Genomic DNA, 16,538 nt, shown 5'->3' with positions numbered 1-16,538 from the left:
AATCTAATCCAATCTTAAATCTAGCTTAAACCTAAACGTAATCTAACTTAAATCTAAATTTAATCTAGTTAATCTTAAGTCTTGTCTTAATCTTAAATCTAAATCTAATCTAATCTTAAACTCAACATAAAACTAAATCTAATCCAATCTTAAATCCTAAACCTAAATGTAATCTGACTTAAATTTAACATAGCTAGCTAATCTTAAATCTTACCCTAATTTTAAATCTAACCTAACCTTAATCTAACGTAAATCTAAATCTAACATAATCTTAAAATCAACATAAACATAAATCTAAATATAATATAATCTAATCTAAAATCTAATTTAAATCTTAACTTAATCTCTCTCTTTGTTTTCTCCCCTTACCTCTCTCTTTCGTCTTCTCTCCCTCTCTCTCTCTTTGGTTTTTTATTCTCTCTCTCTTTCTCCCTCTTTCTCTTTCTCTTTGTTTTCTCCTCTCTCTCTCTCTCTCTCTCTCTCTCTCTCTCTCTCTCTCTCTCTCTCTCTCTCTCTTTTCCTCTCTCAATGTGTGTGTATGTGCATTCTTTGTTTATGCATGTGTGTGCTCGGGGGGTTCACTATGTGTAAAACTACCATATCACGTGCGTTCAAAACATGTTTGTAGAACCCCTTATCTGTGAATTTTGTTAAGAATATAATGTACCCTTTTCTTTTAAAATCTGTAAGTTTTTTTTCAAATTTGAAAAAATAACGCCCTTCTGTGTATATATTTATGTAAGTTTCAAGAACTTTAAATACCCTTCTATTGAACTCACGTGATAGGTTACATTTTTATTAGGTGACCTCCTCGGGTGTGTGTGTGTATGTGTTTTTTGTTTATGCATGTGCTCTCTCTCTCTCTCTCTCTCTCTCTCTCTCTCTCTCTCAAAGACACAATGTATGCGTGTGTGTGTGTGTGTGTGTGTGTGTGTGAGAGAGAGAGAGAGAGAGAGAGAGAGAGAGAGAGAGAGAGAGAGAGAGAGATAGAGAGGGAGAATGAGAGAAAGAGGGGAAGGGAAAATGAAAGAGAGGAGAGGGAAGGAGCATACCTGTCTCTCCTTCCTCTCGTCATGTATGTGTGTGTTTGTGTGTGTGTGTGTGCGGGGAATAAAGAGAGAGAGAGAGAGAGGAGAGAGCGGGCTACCTCTTTTGCTTGAGTGCCGAAAACGCAGGTCTGAGATCTGAGTTTCTGGCGCTCTTGGTTTATTTTTTACCCCTGTTGGGGTCTCTATGGGTGTCCCTATGCAACAAATAGAATAGTGATGCCCATACGTGAATTTGCAGTTTTGAGTGTCACACTGGGAGCGTCGCTAATGTGAAGTACCTCTTGTAGTGTAGGAAAGAGAAAAAAGAAACATTCATAGGAGAAAGAAATAGTTCCTCACTTATCATCACTCTTCTTGCTAGTATATATAAGAGCATAGTAATGAAGATGGAGAAAATGGCAAGCTTAAGCATTGAAGCATGGCTCTTGATTGAATTTGCATTCCATAGACAAGAGTGTTGGTGTAAGATCTCAACTTCTCTTCTAGCTTGGAGAAGGATATGGATCTCTTACACTTTGCACCTCACACAATGAGAGAGAGAGAGAGAGAGAGAGAGAGAGAGAGAGAGAGATAGATAGATAGATTTTATTATCGTCCTCAGAGGTCAAATATGACCTATGGGACCAAGGTTACATGTGATGTAGTATGTGTATGGCTGATGAGTGACTCTGGATGCTCCAAAATTGTAGTGATGAGAGTCGCAATGGAGAGCCCACACTTTGGCTGGGAGAGGAAAGTGTGTAGGTCTAAGTTATGGCTGAAAATGTGAGAGAAGCAAGTTCGGATGTGATCAAAAGCTGAGCACTCTAGTAGCGTGTGGTACTCAGACTCTCGAACTTGCAGTGAGCATAATGTGCACAATTGATTTGACTCTTCTCCATTGCCCCAACGCCCTATCTCGCAGCGAAGGAAATGGGAGCTAAGCCGAATTGTTGCGATAGTGCGTATCGCGGACAAGGGAATAGGCTCAAGCATGTAAGTGTGAGTACGGTTTCCTCTCTCAGCAAAGAACATGGTTTTGTAGTTGGGGGCAATATAGGTGGTGTAATGTATGAAGCGTGACCCACCGGATTTCTCCCAAGCCGTAATACATTGGCGTTGTAGAAAAGCTTCATTCACTTGAGAGTCAATTGAACCATCATGTAGCAAGTGTAATGCATCCCATCTCCCAAACCACTTCTTTATGTCTTGCATCCATCCCATGCTCAAGATCTTGCTTTTATGCGTCTTTTGAACTTTTTTGCTTGCTTCCCATGCAATAGTAGGAAGTTGATGTGAGGGGTTTTGACGCATCTTTATCATGTACTCCACAACCCTTTCCATGCCCATAACCTCAGTTGGAAGAGGTCCCGACTCAAGAAGTAGGAGCATATATGGTGTTTGTGTCTTAACTTGGAGAAAGTTTGTAAGAAAACGCTTTTGGACATTCTCAAAATCTTTCCAACTAGACTTTGAGATGCTCCCGCCCCACATTTCAACTCCATAAAGAAGAACCGGTGTCACCAATGCATCAAAAAGATACTTCTTGAGAACCCAACACTTGATGTTTCCCGCATTACACATGTTCTCAAATGCATAATATTCTCTCTTTCCCGCTTCCAAACGACGCATAGCACATTCATGCCACTTGTGATTGGATGGAACCTCAAGGCCAAGGTACTTAAAGCTCTCAACAACTTCAAGTGTCTTGTTGTTGTACACAATGCATGGCTTCTCCTTATGGTTGGTTTTCACAAGCATAACCTTTGTTTTGGATTCATTTACAATCAGCCCACTATGCAAGAAAAATTTCTCAAGGACAACCATAAGCTTTTGTGCATCTTCTAAAGTGTGTGCTAGAAGCACTACATCATCCGCATACAACAAAAGCATGATTACCGCATTGCAAATAGTGACCTCTTCAATGCCTTCTTCTTGTATAAAGTCAAGTACCATTTGTTCCAATTGATCGATGCATAGACCAAAGAGAGTTGGTGACAATGGACATCCTTGTTTAACCCCAATAGTGCTTACAAAAATTTCTGAAATTTCTCTTCCCATGCGCAATTGAAAAATCACCTTCTCATAGATTCGAGAAACCGCAAGCATAAACTCACTTGGCACTTGGAGTTCTTCCATCCTTCTCCACAAATTGTTACGAGAATCATATCAAAGGATTTCTTAAAGTCCACAAAACAACAATACAATCGTTTGCCTTTCAACCGACTTTCCTCCATGAGAACACGAAGAGTGACAAGATGATCAATGGTGCTATGGCATCGACGAAAACCCGCTTGTCCCTTTGCACGCTTGTCATTCTCTTTAGCCCAATCACTCAATTTCATCTCCATTATGCACCCAAACAACTTTTCCATAAGAGACCCAATCATTATAGTCCGGTAGTTGCTTACATTCTTTACATCCCCTCCTTTATGCAAAGGCTTAACCCAATTAGTACTCCAATCATAAGGCATACCATGTTGAAGTGCTAGGTTGAACATATCACACATCCACTCATGGGTAAAATCTCCCGTCCATTTGATCATCTCCGGCTTGATACCTTGAAGATCTCCCGCTTTGCGAGTGGCTAACTTTTCAAGCCCACCGCATACATCCTCAATAGTAAAAAAAGACGGCATACATGGGAGTGAACCATAAAATGGCATTTTTTCAGTATTTGCTTGCTCATATAATTGACTACAATGTGTGTACATATCCACTAGACTCAAGTTACCAAAATTCTCAACCCGCTTGCCTCTCAAGTTTCTCCAAAATCTTCCACATGCATGTGCCTTTTCTTGGACTTGAAATTCTTGTTGCTTTACTTCCCATCTTCTTCTCTTCTTTTGAATCAATGCCTTGTATGTATGCAAATGACTTTGATAGTTGTCTTTGTCCATAGTTGCATCAAGCTTTATCAAGGACTTTCGAGCATCTTGACATTCTTTATCAAACCACCTTTTGTGTGATCTATCTTTGTTGATACCATGGAGATGATTTATGGCAAAGCATTCTTCCGCACAAGAACAAATAGCTTTCTTGAAAGCTTCCCATTTAGTTTCCAATGGTGCATCACATTGAAGCTTTGTCATCCATAATTTTTGCTCAACCATTTCAATGTACATTGGTGCCCATTTGAAATCCATACATAGTGATAACTTCTCTTTCCTTTGGCTGAGATTATCATGCTTAGTTGCTTCTCCACATGAAAGGTCAATACATAAGGTGCGATGGTCGGATTCCGGGGTCCATTGACCAAACATAAAACTCTTTATGCGATACATGATGGCTTCAGAGAGTAGCATATAGTCAATCACACTATCCCCATTATGTCTCCTACATGTAAATGCATTGGTTCCACTCCACAAAGATACACCATTGGCAATGAGCATACCCGTGCTATTACACATGTGTAAAAGTAACTTTCCATAGTGATCCGGATCTTTCTCATCCATTGAAGTACGATCATACAAGTGAACTTCCTCCAACTCCCTTGAAATGTATGGCATATCAAATTGTTGAGTATCATGTTGTAATGTTTTTGTGCGAGCATTCATATCCCCAAATACAATAACATCACCTTCACCTTTGAAATAAGCAATGTCCTCTTCCAAATCAGAAAATGGTTGATCTCTATCCATGCAAGCATAAAAGAGAGAATCATGATGAGGAATGTAGCAACCAGCTACAAAAATGGGTGCTCTTTTTGGTGTCATAATTTTCAGCCATACATAATGTTTGTACTTGTCATCTTTCACAATTGATACAAAATCTTCCAATCCTTTCTTAACGATACATGCTAACCCTCCTTGTCCTCTTCGTTGCTTGAGATTCTTTGACCACATCAATGAATGTACATTGTAATCCTCCAAGCCGTTAATCCTTTGTGTATCATGCTCCCAAGTTTCAACAAGAAGTACAACATCAGCTTTGCTTGTTAGTTCATCAATGCCAACCCCCGCATTCCATGGGTATCCATTACAATTCCAAAAGCATATTTTCAATTGTAACTCGGTCTCATAGGTCACGCATCCCTATTTGCTTGAGAGACTTGCCTCCTCCTTGGGCACATTTTCTTCATGAGAGATCTCCTTGTTTTTATTATTCTTTTCCTCATATGCCTTGCGACGCATATTTTGTTGCTTAATAGTGCGATCTTCACATACAAAACATTTTGTATCCCTAAAATACATCGAACTATTATCAAGGATAATCTTTCGCTTGGTCTCATCCGGCATGGTGCATACAATTGGCCATTCTCCCGAGCGAGGAGCTCTTTGCTTCCCCACTCTATGTTCTCCATAGACCATAACTCCGGACATGCCAAAGTGGGTTTTAAAGAAATCTTCAATAACAATGGCAAGAGAAGGAGGTGTCTCTAACTTCTCTTCGGGAATTCCACAAATAACAATGTTCTTGGAACGTCGCTCCTGTTCCTTCAACTCCTCCACATCCACATTCTCAACATTCTTTGTTTGAACCATAGCTTGCATGAGTGAGGAATTAGAAACCACATTGCTACCACATACATCAGCCCAAGACTTGTTTGTGCATACATTTTTCATGTCGCATACATCCCGGCTCATAGTGTCAAATTTCTCCTCTTTCAATACATGGTCATGCTCTACTTTGCCCATCCGCTCCTTCAAAGCATTCAAGTCCACAAGAGAGCGTTTACATTCCTTGACTTCCTCTTCAAGTTGCATCAAACGTGTTGTTTGCATCTCAAGTGTCCTCTTGAGATTCTCATTCTCAACCACAAGTACCCTTAGTGTGCCATTCTCCATTGCAAGTGCTCGTAAGTCTTCGCCTTGTTTGTTTACGGTCTTTTGCAATGATATCAAGTACGCCATGATCATGGTTTCCGATGTCATTGGTTGGGTGGTTGTGTTGCTATCTCCACACTTAGGAGATTTTGGATCATTTTCCACAATGGTTGTGGACCTTGTTGAAGAAGAAGAACCCTTGCGAGTGCCGGAAGACATTGTATGTAAAATAGGAGATGAGAATCAATTTTGTTGAACCTGTTCACTTCGGAAATGCTGCTACAGAAATGCCTTCCATAACTCTGAAAATTTTTGTCTTTACATCAATGCATAGAGGACTTCGTGCTCTTCGATTGAGGCTATAGATCACCCAAATCGGAGTTCGGATGAAGAAGTTATGATCAAAAGAGTGGGCTGCTGTCTACTAGGTCAAAAAACGGCTGCGTTTTTTGAGAGAGAGAGAGAGAGAGAGAGAGAGAGAGAGAGAGAGAGAGTATACCCCCCAAGCTAGCCCCCTCCTTTCTTTGGGCGACCCCCTATTCTAGCACTATATTGCATATGATTGGAATTTGGACCTCCTCTCGCTTGGCCAATCAGAGGCCTAATGCATATCAAACAACAAGGGTAGCCTTTGGACAAGTGTCCCTCTTTCCCCTTTGACAAAGAGGACTCGATAAATGCATAGACAACGAATTAGATTAACTAAAGTATCATTGGACCCCTTGGGAGGCCAACCAATACTCTTTACGCACACCATAAGGGAAACATTAAGAGGAGCTTGAAAACTGTCCTACTTGCTTTATTTGTACCAAGCTTTCCTTGTGTGAAGGTGTATGTGTTCTCTCTCTAGCCCCTAAAACGAGGGATCGCCCCCCCTTGTGTAGGGATATGCATTGACTTTTAAATACCTTACCCCCTCAAGAACCTTAGTCATGGATTACCTTAGTTATTAAGCACCTCAAGAACATTAGTCAGCAAGAACAAGAAGCACCTCAAGCAACTAAGTCAGCAAGCTTGACAAACACCTCAAGAATCTTAGTCAGTAAGCATGACAAGCACCTCAAGAACCTTAGTCAGCAAGCAGGACAAGCACCCCAAGCTTGGTCCGGCTTTCCACCTCAAGCACAACGCTAGCTTGCATAAGGTCAAAGGACTTTTAACACTAATCTTTGGAGGTCTTTAATGAAGCTAAACCTAAGTCCTTTAAGCTCCTTAGGTAGCCTTGATCTTTGATAGACAGTCTCTCATTTGGACACCTTAACCATTGGACCCATGTTGAGATGGATCTATAAGCAAAGTGCATATTAGGTAAAGTGGGAAAAATCCCATTCCCACATTGCTCAAATAACTTTTCCTTATAAAGGACACGTCTTGTTTAGCACTATGAAGTATTATAGTTATAATTTTCATAAACAAACTTTTGTGCATATATAGACCTATGTATTGATTGTAAAAATAGATACACCATTTTTCCATTAGAGAACCATTGAATTGGCATTCTAGGATTGACTTGTAAATATAGTTCTACTTCAAACAATCTATTTAGCTCATCATGCTATTTATTCAAAGCTTTGAGTCCCATTGCACTTCATTCAACATGGTTCACTTGGATCTTGATTAGATGATGGTCATATGTGAGGAAAGACATTTCTTTTCCATACTAGAATAGAGATACTATGATTTCTTGCTTGACCAATGTCTTCTGACGTCCACTTTCTAAAGCACATATAATTTTTCTTTCTTTATTTGTGTTCTTTTATTGTTACATGTGCTATCTACATTGGCCACCTGTCCATTCTAGGTTAGTTTATTGGCTAAGATACACAATAAACCTGAATATGAAATAACATATAAGCATGATTTTCTTGAGAATGAAAGATAGAAAATATAGAAAAAATGAGGTGGATTGGATGGGTGGTCAATCTATGTGTAGATATGTACATGTAAAAACATACGACCATCACTTGACCTAGAATGGACACGTGGTCAATCTAAACAACACATGTAACTCTTAAACAATGTAACATGACTTGATTTTGAAGTGTTTTATCAATAAATTTTGTTTTTCTAGGAAGTTTTGGTCGTTTTAAAGTTGGTCCACTATGTAGAAGGATGTGTGGATTGTTTTCGTCTAATAAAACTTTTTGATCCGGAAGGCACTTTCTGGGGCATTTTTGAAGGCGTTCACGTGGGATTTTGGAAAAGTGATGTATGAAGCGATTGAAGCCTGTGTTATAAGGAACAACCTTGGTTCTCTGAGTCTTTAGAGATTTTGATGTTTTGATGCTCGTTGAGGGCCAAAGATTAAGAAAAAAGTGGGATTTGCTATTTTTGTAGAAAATGCTGTTTTGCAGGTTGATTTTTAGCAAATCAGAGCAGACTATGGAATTTTTTATCACATAACCGTCGAAGAGCGCAACGAGGGCAACAAGATTGCGTGAGACGGACTTGGGCTTTTTTGGCTCCGTTTGGGAGTTATGTTCACTTAAAGACAGCTACAAATTTTAGGACGAAAACAAAATCTAACCTTTACGGATCGATTCGCGATCACGTTCTTATGTTATTCTCACAGGTATACTTGGTGCGCAAGTCGAGTCGACTGAATGCCAAAAATAGCAAAGCGGCTATTTTGAGAGGTCGCATGTTTTTCGAGGAAAAATCAGAAAAGAAAGACGGGTGGTGCGTTTTTCGGATCATACCCAGATCTCCTCTTCTGCGAGTGTGAGTGCGAGTGCGAGTGCGAGTGAGATGCTACATGCAAGCGGACTGAAGCTCGGGGGTGGTCGGGAGGTTCGAGCTCCGTACAACGGAGTGCACCCATATATTTTATTGCTCCTTTCTTGTATCAAAACTCTATCAATACAAATATCTCTTTCTCTATCTTTTGCTGTCTATCTCTATTATTCTGTTCTTGTGACAAAGAACATGGTTATGCATGTTTTTCCTAGACAAGAGTGCATTCACATATGACCATCACCTTGCCTAGAATGGAAAGGTGGTCAATCTCAAGTGCGCACATGCATAACAAAGTACATCTAACAAGCTAGCCTAGAATGGAGAGATGGCTAAGATACACGATACACATGAATATGAAAGAAAATACAAGCATGCTTTTCTTGGGAAAGAAAAATAGAAATTATAGAAAAAATGATCATTGATTGGACAAGTAGTCAATATATGTGTAGATATGCACATATAACAACATACGACCATCACCTACCCTAGAATGGATGGGTGGTCAATCTAGATAACACATGTGCCTATTAAAGAACATGGTTATGCATGTCATTATTAGAAAAGAGCACATTCACGTAGGACCATCACCTGACCTAGAATGGACATTTTGCCAATGTCAATAGCACATATGCATAACAAAGTACATCGCATCATAACCTATCCTTGAAGGGAAAATGACTAAGATACAAAAGGACAACAATTGGTTGCAAAAGAACAACAATGTTGAAAATAAAAAATATTACTCTTGGTTTCATTGAACCTCCTCACTGCACCAAGTATCAGTTGGCTCGCGTATGGGATGCCAACAAGGAAACGTCAGTGTTCTTACAAAGATACTACCACTTGTGTTTTCAAGGATGAAAACTCTTCTCCAAGGGGGGAGTAATGTCAGGCCGAGGCTAGAGGGCAGGGCCCTCCGACCCAGGGAGTCAAGCCGTACTGAAGGTGTGGACAGGGGATGCGTTTACGGCAAAGGGCCATGGGCTCGCCTCTAATAGGTGGGCTGGGTGGAGGATCGAGAGTTCAGTCTCCCCTTGACCTTTCACTGGTATCACAGCTCAGGGGGGAGAAAGGAGAAGAAGGGTGGAGGGCATGGAAGCAAGGTCTCTTGCATGGAAGCATGGTGTACCTCTCTCTCTCTCTCTCTCTCTCTCTCTCTCTCTCTCTCTCTCTCTCTCTCTCTCTCTCTCTCTCTCTCTCATGGTGGGCATGGCTGCTTGGTTAGAGGAGAAGGGACTGGCGCTGTCGATAGGCCGCAGTGCGGGCATGACCCCTTCGGTGGAAAGAACAGTGTCTCGGCTACTCGCATGTTAGGGACTGCTAAGCAAGGATGGGCCCAACAAACACCCCCACGAGAAAGACCTCTTGCATGCAGTGAAGGACTGCACAATTTGGACTACTCCTAGGCTTGTTGAGCTTGCGCTAGGGAGAGGGTGAAAAGGCATCACTGCACAATCGAAAACTGAGGCACACATCTGTGGCTATGGGCGGGATCCGAGCCACAAGTGATCCTTTATTGCCTACCAACATGGCTTCAAAGAAACAAATCTCAATTTTATTAAAATTTTTGAATGACCACCCTAATTTTTTGGCACCCCCATCCACTTGAGGATTAAAGCCAATGACTAGGGCAGGCAAGGCATGGTCTAAGACTAGCATGGCTCATAGCAAGGACCATGCAGAGTATCCACATCCATGAACGACATGCAAAACACAGCGTGCAAGGCATGTAAATATGCACACCATCTCAAGGACGTCCAACAACCTGCTGATCCTAAAGCCATATATTTTGGTATGGAGCAATTTTTGTATGCAGGTACAGGCAAGGCAAGGATTGGCCAGGCACGTACTGGCAATTTGCGTAGGCAGATATTGGCAAGGCTTTGACTCAAGATTGCAAAATGTTTTGAGGTTCAAGGATGCTCGAACACACAGGCAATGTGTCCGCCACCGCAAGTTTCTTGAGGGCATTAAGGATGTAACCAATAGCTTTCAATTTCTCTTATTACTTTCCTTCAGACCATATTGCATCAAGACACAAGCAAGGCTTGTGAAAACCATGTTGTTATCAGATTTAAGCATGGCTTATCCACGGCATCAAAACCCGGTACAGTAGGCTCATGCCAAGGTTTGTGTTTAACACACTTGGGCTATCCAAAGATCAATGATTGGTTTGACGACCAAAATCAAGCAAGGCTTGAGTGAGCAATGATCTCATTCCCATGCCTGGCAAAGGTCATGACATGGTATTTTTGAGAATCTCATAGAGATCAGTAAGGTGTGTTGCTAAGGAGGTGCAAGTACTCGGTATGGCCGACCATTAACTACAATTTCAAGTAGCTGTTCAACAATTTTCTCGGTCTTCACTTCTAGGCAAGTTGTCTACCCCTGTTGCATTCAGATATGGATATGATCCACTCATTGCTGACAAGCATGATCTGATGATTTTTCTAAGACATCATGGGAGCATGGCTCTGTCTACACAAACTTTCAGAATATAGTTTTTACATCGCATGCGGCTGTATATGATACATACGCTAATTCACTCGAGCACTATATATGGCCATGAGCCGGATTCTAGCAAACTACCAGAAACTCGGCCACAAATAGGTGACAAGGTTAGTACATTTTCAAGTTATGATTGTTTTTGTCTATGTTTTACGTTTAATTTTGGGCAAGATCTCTTTTCTGGGCAAAGCAAAGTCCTTGGGAAGACTCCCGGGGGTTCACTATATTTAAAACCACTATATCACGTGCGTTTAGGCTCTTTTTCTAAAATCCCTATTCTGTGAATTTTTTTGAGATTTGTAAAAAACATATCCTTATGTAAATTTATTTTTGTAAGTTTTAAGGGATTTAAATACCCTTCTATTGAACTCACATGATAGGTTACATACTATGTAAGGTGAACCCCCGGGGGCAGACTCCATACGTAGCAACTGTATGAAGCACAAGCTACTCTATCAAGGAGGATCTCCGCTGTTGTTTTTTTTAGACATTTTATTTTTATGTTTATTCACATGCAACATGCCATACATCTACACCCTACTACAGTCACACTCACATACAAGGTGTAATAGGACTAGTTTTTGAACTTCTTAAAGTCGAAAAGAATGTAGCAGGGCATATCTTTCGTTAGAACGATTTGAAAGATTGTTGAATAGTCTATTAAATAGAGCTTATACGAATGAGTTGAGATATTAAGAGAGAACATATTTATATATTTTTTTAAATAATACACTAAAGACGGATTTGATAAAGATTAATGAATAACAGATAGTCTGTCTATGAACAGTAAAATTGAGATTTTTATTAATATCAATATTTTATATTTATGTGTTTTAGCTTAAAATGCATGGGTAGACTTAAAATAAGTGGAAAAAGTAGTGGAGATCCAAAAATAGAGCTTTTATAAGTCGCGACCTAAAAGTTGCGTTTTTAGCCAAACAGAGATGTTTTTTACAATTCTGTTCGCGATGCCTTGTAGACTAGACCTATTCCCGTCGTTTTGAGTACCTGGATTGCTCTGTTCTGAGTTTGTTTGTAAAAGTTATGATGAAAACAAACAGAAGGCAGCAGCAGTGTAGTGTACACAGGGACAAAAAGACATACAACATCATACAGTTCTCCCTGCTATCAACCAAGAAGTGGATTGTTTCTTCATGGTAGAGTATGACAATTGAGATTATGAAGGTATATAATTATGTTTTTTTACTTTGATTATCATGTTGAATTGGTTGCACGAGTATGTTCTTTTGGCTATTTTGTAGGCGATGCAGAAATCAATGTGTGAAACAGGATCTGTGCAAAGTGTCATGATAGAAATCTAACCTTTACGGATCGCTTAGCGATCACGTTCTTATATTATTCTCGCAGGTATACTTGGTACGAAAATCGTGCAGGCTTTTCGAGGAAAAGAAGGATAAAAGCACTACGGGTGGTGCGTTTGGGGATCATTCACCATTCTCTCTTCTGCGAGTGCGAGTGCGAGTGTGAGTGAGAGTGAGAGTGCGAGTGCGAGTGCGAGTGAGACGCTGCATGCAAGCGAACTGAAGCTCGGGGGTGGTCGGGAGGTTCGAGCTCCGTACAACGGAGTGCGCCCATATATTTTTCTCCTCTGTTGTATCAAAACTCTACAAAGATTCATCAATACAAAGATCTCTTTCTCTATCTTTTTCTATCGATCTCTATTATTCGGTTCCCGTGACAATTGGTATCAGAGCAAGCGGTTGATTCTGGACATGGAAGGATACGAGAGGAGGATGAAGGAGCAAGAAGACCTGATTCGGCGACTATGAGAAGATCTGAAAATTGCAAATCGGGAGTGTGTTGAGGCTCTGCGGGGCAAAGCAGCACGAGAGCTTGATATCTATGTACACCTTGATGGCCAACATGAAGGTGAAAACCATGCTAATCCACCTGGAAACAATAATCATCGTGGTGGCACTGGGGTACCGCCAAAAGAAACGATGACGATATGGGAGAAGCGACAACCAAATCATTCTTAACGAAGGCTAAGCTTAAAGAGTTTGATGGCATAAGAAAGATATTCGAAGATTTAGAAGCGTGGATTGAAGAACTCAAAGATTGGGATTATACTTTCAATATCGAGAACACGACCACGAGACTTTCGAATGCTCGAGCAAGGTGACCGATAAGACAATACATACCAAGATGGCTCAATTGGAGACTTTTGGCGATGCGTACGATAAAGGTAAGTCATCTACTTCTTCTTTGTGATGTTTTATGTCTTTGATACGTCCTTTGAAAGCTTCTGTGAGATCGAATTTATGCGTAGAAGTTGAGATTAAAATTTGAATTTCTTAATTGATTTGGATAGTATTCATTGCTTCTTATCGTCTAAATTGATTGAGAAATTAAACTTGAAATTAAATCGAGAAGTTAAAAGACTTGTGGACTTAACTAGTGGTAATAATAGTTCCACGAAAGAGTTAGTAGAAAATTTGTTTTTTTTCTTTGAAGGGTCGAAATCATAAAGATGATTTCTATAACATAAACATTGATATGCATGATGTTATCATTGGTATCAATTAGATCATTGAAAATCATGTTTTGATTGATTGTTAAGAAAGAAAAATATATCTTTAATCATTTGATGATGATAAGTCACACTCTTTGTGGAAAGAAAGAGATTCTAAATCTAGTTTTGGCAATGGAATTGATAAGGTGACTTAGATAAGAGTGTGAGACGTTGCTTGTGTTTGCTTGTGTGAGACGTTGCTTGTGTTTGCTAATGAGATTAAAGAGAATCTGGGGATAAACATAAAGAGACAAATCGAGAATTTATAGAGGATCTCTTACATGAAGTTAAGGATGTGTTCCGGACGATCTTCCTGGTATACCTCCTCCTAGAGCGGTAGACCATGCCATAGATCTATATCCAGGAGCGACACCTTATTCGAGATCTCCATACAGGTTCAATATTGATGAGCTTAAAGAGCTCAAGATACAACTTGATGATCTTTTGAAAAAGGGTTTCATTAAACCTAGTGTATCTCCTTGGGGTAGTCGTGTGTTATTCCAAAAGAAAAAGGATGGTACATATAGGTTATGCATCGACTATAGGGGATTAAACAAAAAGACCATTAAGAACAAATATCCTCTTCCTCACATAGATGAATTGATTAGTCATTTGAGTGGTGCTACAATATTTTCAAAGGTTGATCTTCGTTCTGGCTACCATTAAATCCGCATTAAGGTCGAGGACATTCCAAAGATTTCTTTTCGTACACGTTATGGAAATTATGAATTTAGAGTTCTTGCTTTTGGTTTGACTAATGCACCAACAACTTTCATGTGCTTAATGAATAATATTTTTCACCCGTATCTTGATGACTTCATTCTGGTATTCTTGGATAATATTTTTGTGTATTCTACGAATGAAGAAGATAATGCATTGCACTTAAAGAAAACATTTGAGGTTTTGCGTGAACATAAATTGTATGCCAAAGCAAGTAAGTATTCTTTTGCAAAGGATCAGATTGTGTATTTGGGAAGAGTGATTTCTAAAGAGGGGATTCACATTGATCTTGATAAAGTTAAGACTATGTTAGTAAGAGATGTAAGAAGCTTTATGGGTCTAGCACAATATGAGAGAGCACACATTAAAGATTTCTCTAAGATAGCAAGTCTTTTGACCGAATTGACCAAGAAAGACAAGGGTTTTGTGTGGACTTCTAGCTGTGAGACTGCTTTTGAGACCTTGAAGGCTAAAATAGCGGAAAATTATGTTTTAAAAGTTCCTGAGATGGGCAAACCATTTGTTGTGTCCTGTGACTCTAGTGGTTAACAATTAGGTTGTGTTTTGACACAAGAAGGAAGAGTGGTTGCATATGAGTTTAGGAAATTAAGACGACATGAATTGAACTATGCAACACATGATCTAGAATTACTTGCTGTTGTTCATGCATTGAAGCATTGGCGTCATCTCTTGCTTGGTGTAAAATTTGAATTGCGTACTGATCATCAAAACTTGAAGTATATTTTCACTCAGCCATTGTTAAATAACAGACAAAGAAGATGGATTGAATTGCTGGCTGAGTATGACTTTGATTTGAAGTATTTGTGTGAAAAAGAAAATAAAGTTGCAGATGCATTGAGTCGTACGTCCATGGGTAATTTGTTGACTGTTGTGCGATCCAATTTGATTGATGATATGCATGCTGAGGTTGAAAATGATTCTTTTTATATGCCTATTTTGAAATTCTTGCGTGAGAATATTGGTGAGAGGTATGAGAACAGATATCACTTGTATAAGGAAAATCTGTATTATTATGACCGCTTGTGTATTCCTACAAATTCTGCTTTCAAGAGTCAAATTTTGCATGAGTGTCATAATTCAACTTTTTCTGGTCATCCTGGATTGAATAAGACACATGAAAAGATTAAAAGTTCATTCTTTTTCCGCGTATGAAATTGGATGTTAAGAATTATGTGCGTGAATGCTTTCAATGTCAACAAGTTAAGATTGAACATAAGAGGATACTTGGTGACCTTCAACCCTTAGACATTCCTTTACAGAAGTGGGAGTGTATATCCATGGACTTTATCATTAGACTTCCTACTACTCGTGGAGGGTATGATTCGATCTTTCTGGTGGTAGATAGACTCACAACACAAGCTCACTTCTTTCCTGTAAAAATAACTTATACTGCATTGACCATTGCATACTTATTTATGAAAGAGATATTTCCTTTGCATGGCATGCCCAAGAGCATAGTGTCTGACAGAGATTCTAAGTTCACTTCTCATTTCTGGAGAGCGACTTTTGACTCTATAGGTACCCAATTACGCATGTCTACTGCTTTTCATCCTCAAACAGATGGGGAAACGGAGAGAGTGAATCGTATTCTAGAAAATATGTTACAAATGTATGTCAATGAAAACCAATCTAATTGGAATGAATATCTGCCTTTGGTGGTTGAATTTGCATATAACAGTTCATATCATTCATCTATTAGGATGACTCCGTTTGAGGCAATGTATGGCTATAACTATCCTACACCTATTCATTTTCTTAATTCGAGGAATAAGGTAGAACTGTCACGTGAGATGCTTGAGAAAATGGATAGCGAGTTGGCCAAAATCAGGGGGAATATTAGAGAATCTCAAAAGAGACATAAACTGTATTATGACAAGAAACATCGTGTTGTGGAGTATGAAATTGGTGATATGGTTTTTTAAAGGTTATTCCTGAGAAGTCTCGTTTGATTCTTGGAAATGATAGAAGATTGTCTCCACGATTTGTTGGTCCATTTAAAATTTTGAAGCGCATTGGTTCATTAGGTTACAAATTGGAATTGCCTTCTCATGTTAAAGTGCATCATGTATTCTATGTGAGTTTATTGAAAAAGTATGTTCCTAATGTGCATCATGTTTTAGAGGACAACTCTAAGTTGAAAGATGACGGACCATTGACTGTAGAACCAGACTTAGTACTAGATAGGCGTTTTAAACATCTGAGAAATAGAGACATTGTGGAAAATTT

This window comes from Adiantum capillus-veneris, chromosome 28 (genome assembly GCF_014529385.1).
Source record: "Adiantum capillus-veneris isolate H3 chromosome 28, ASM1452938v2, whole genome shotgun sequence".
Lineage (NCBI taxonomy): Eukaryota > Viridiplantae > Streptophyta > Polypodiopsida > Polypodiales > Pteridaceae > Adiantum > Adiantum capillus-veneris.
The sequence above is the reverse complement of the archived record's forward strand: the minus strand, read 5'-3'. Positions refer to the sequence as shown.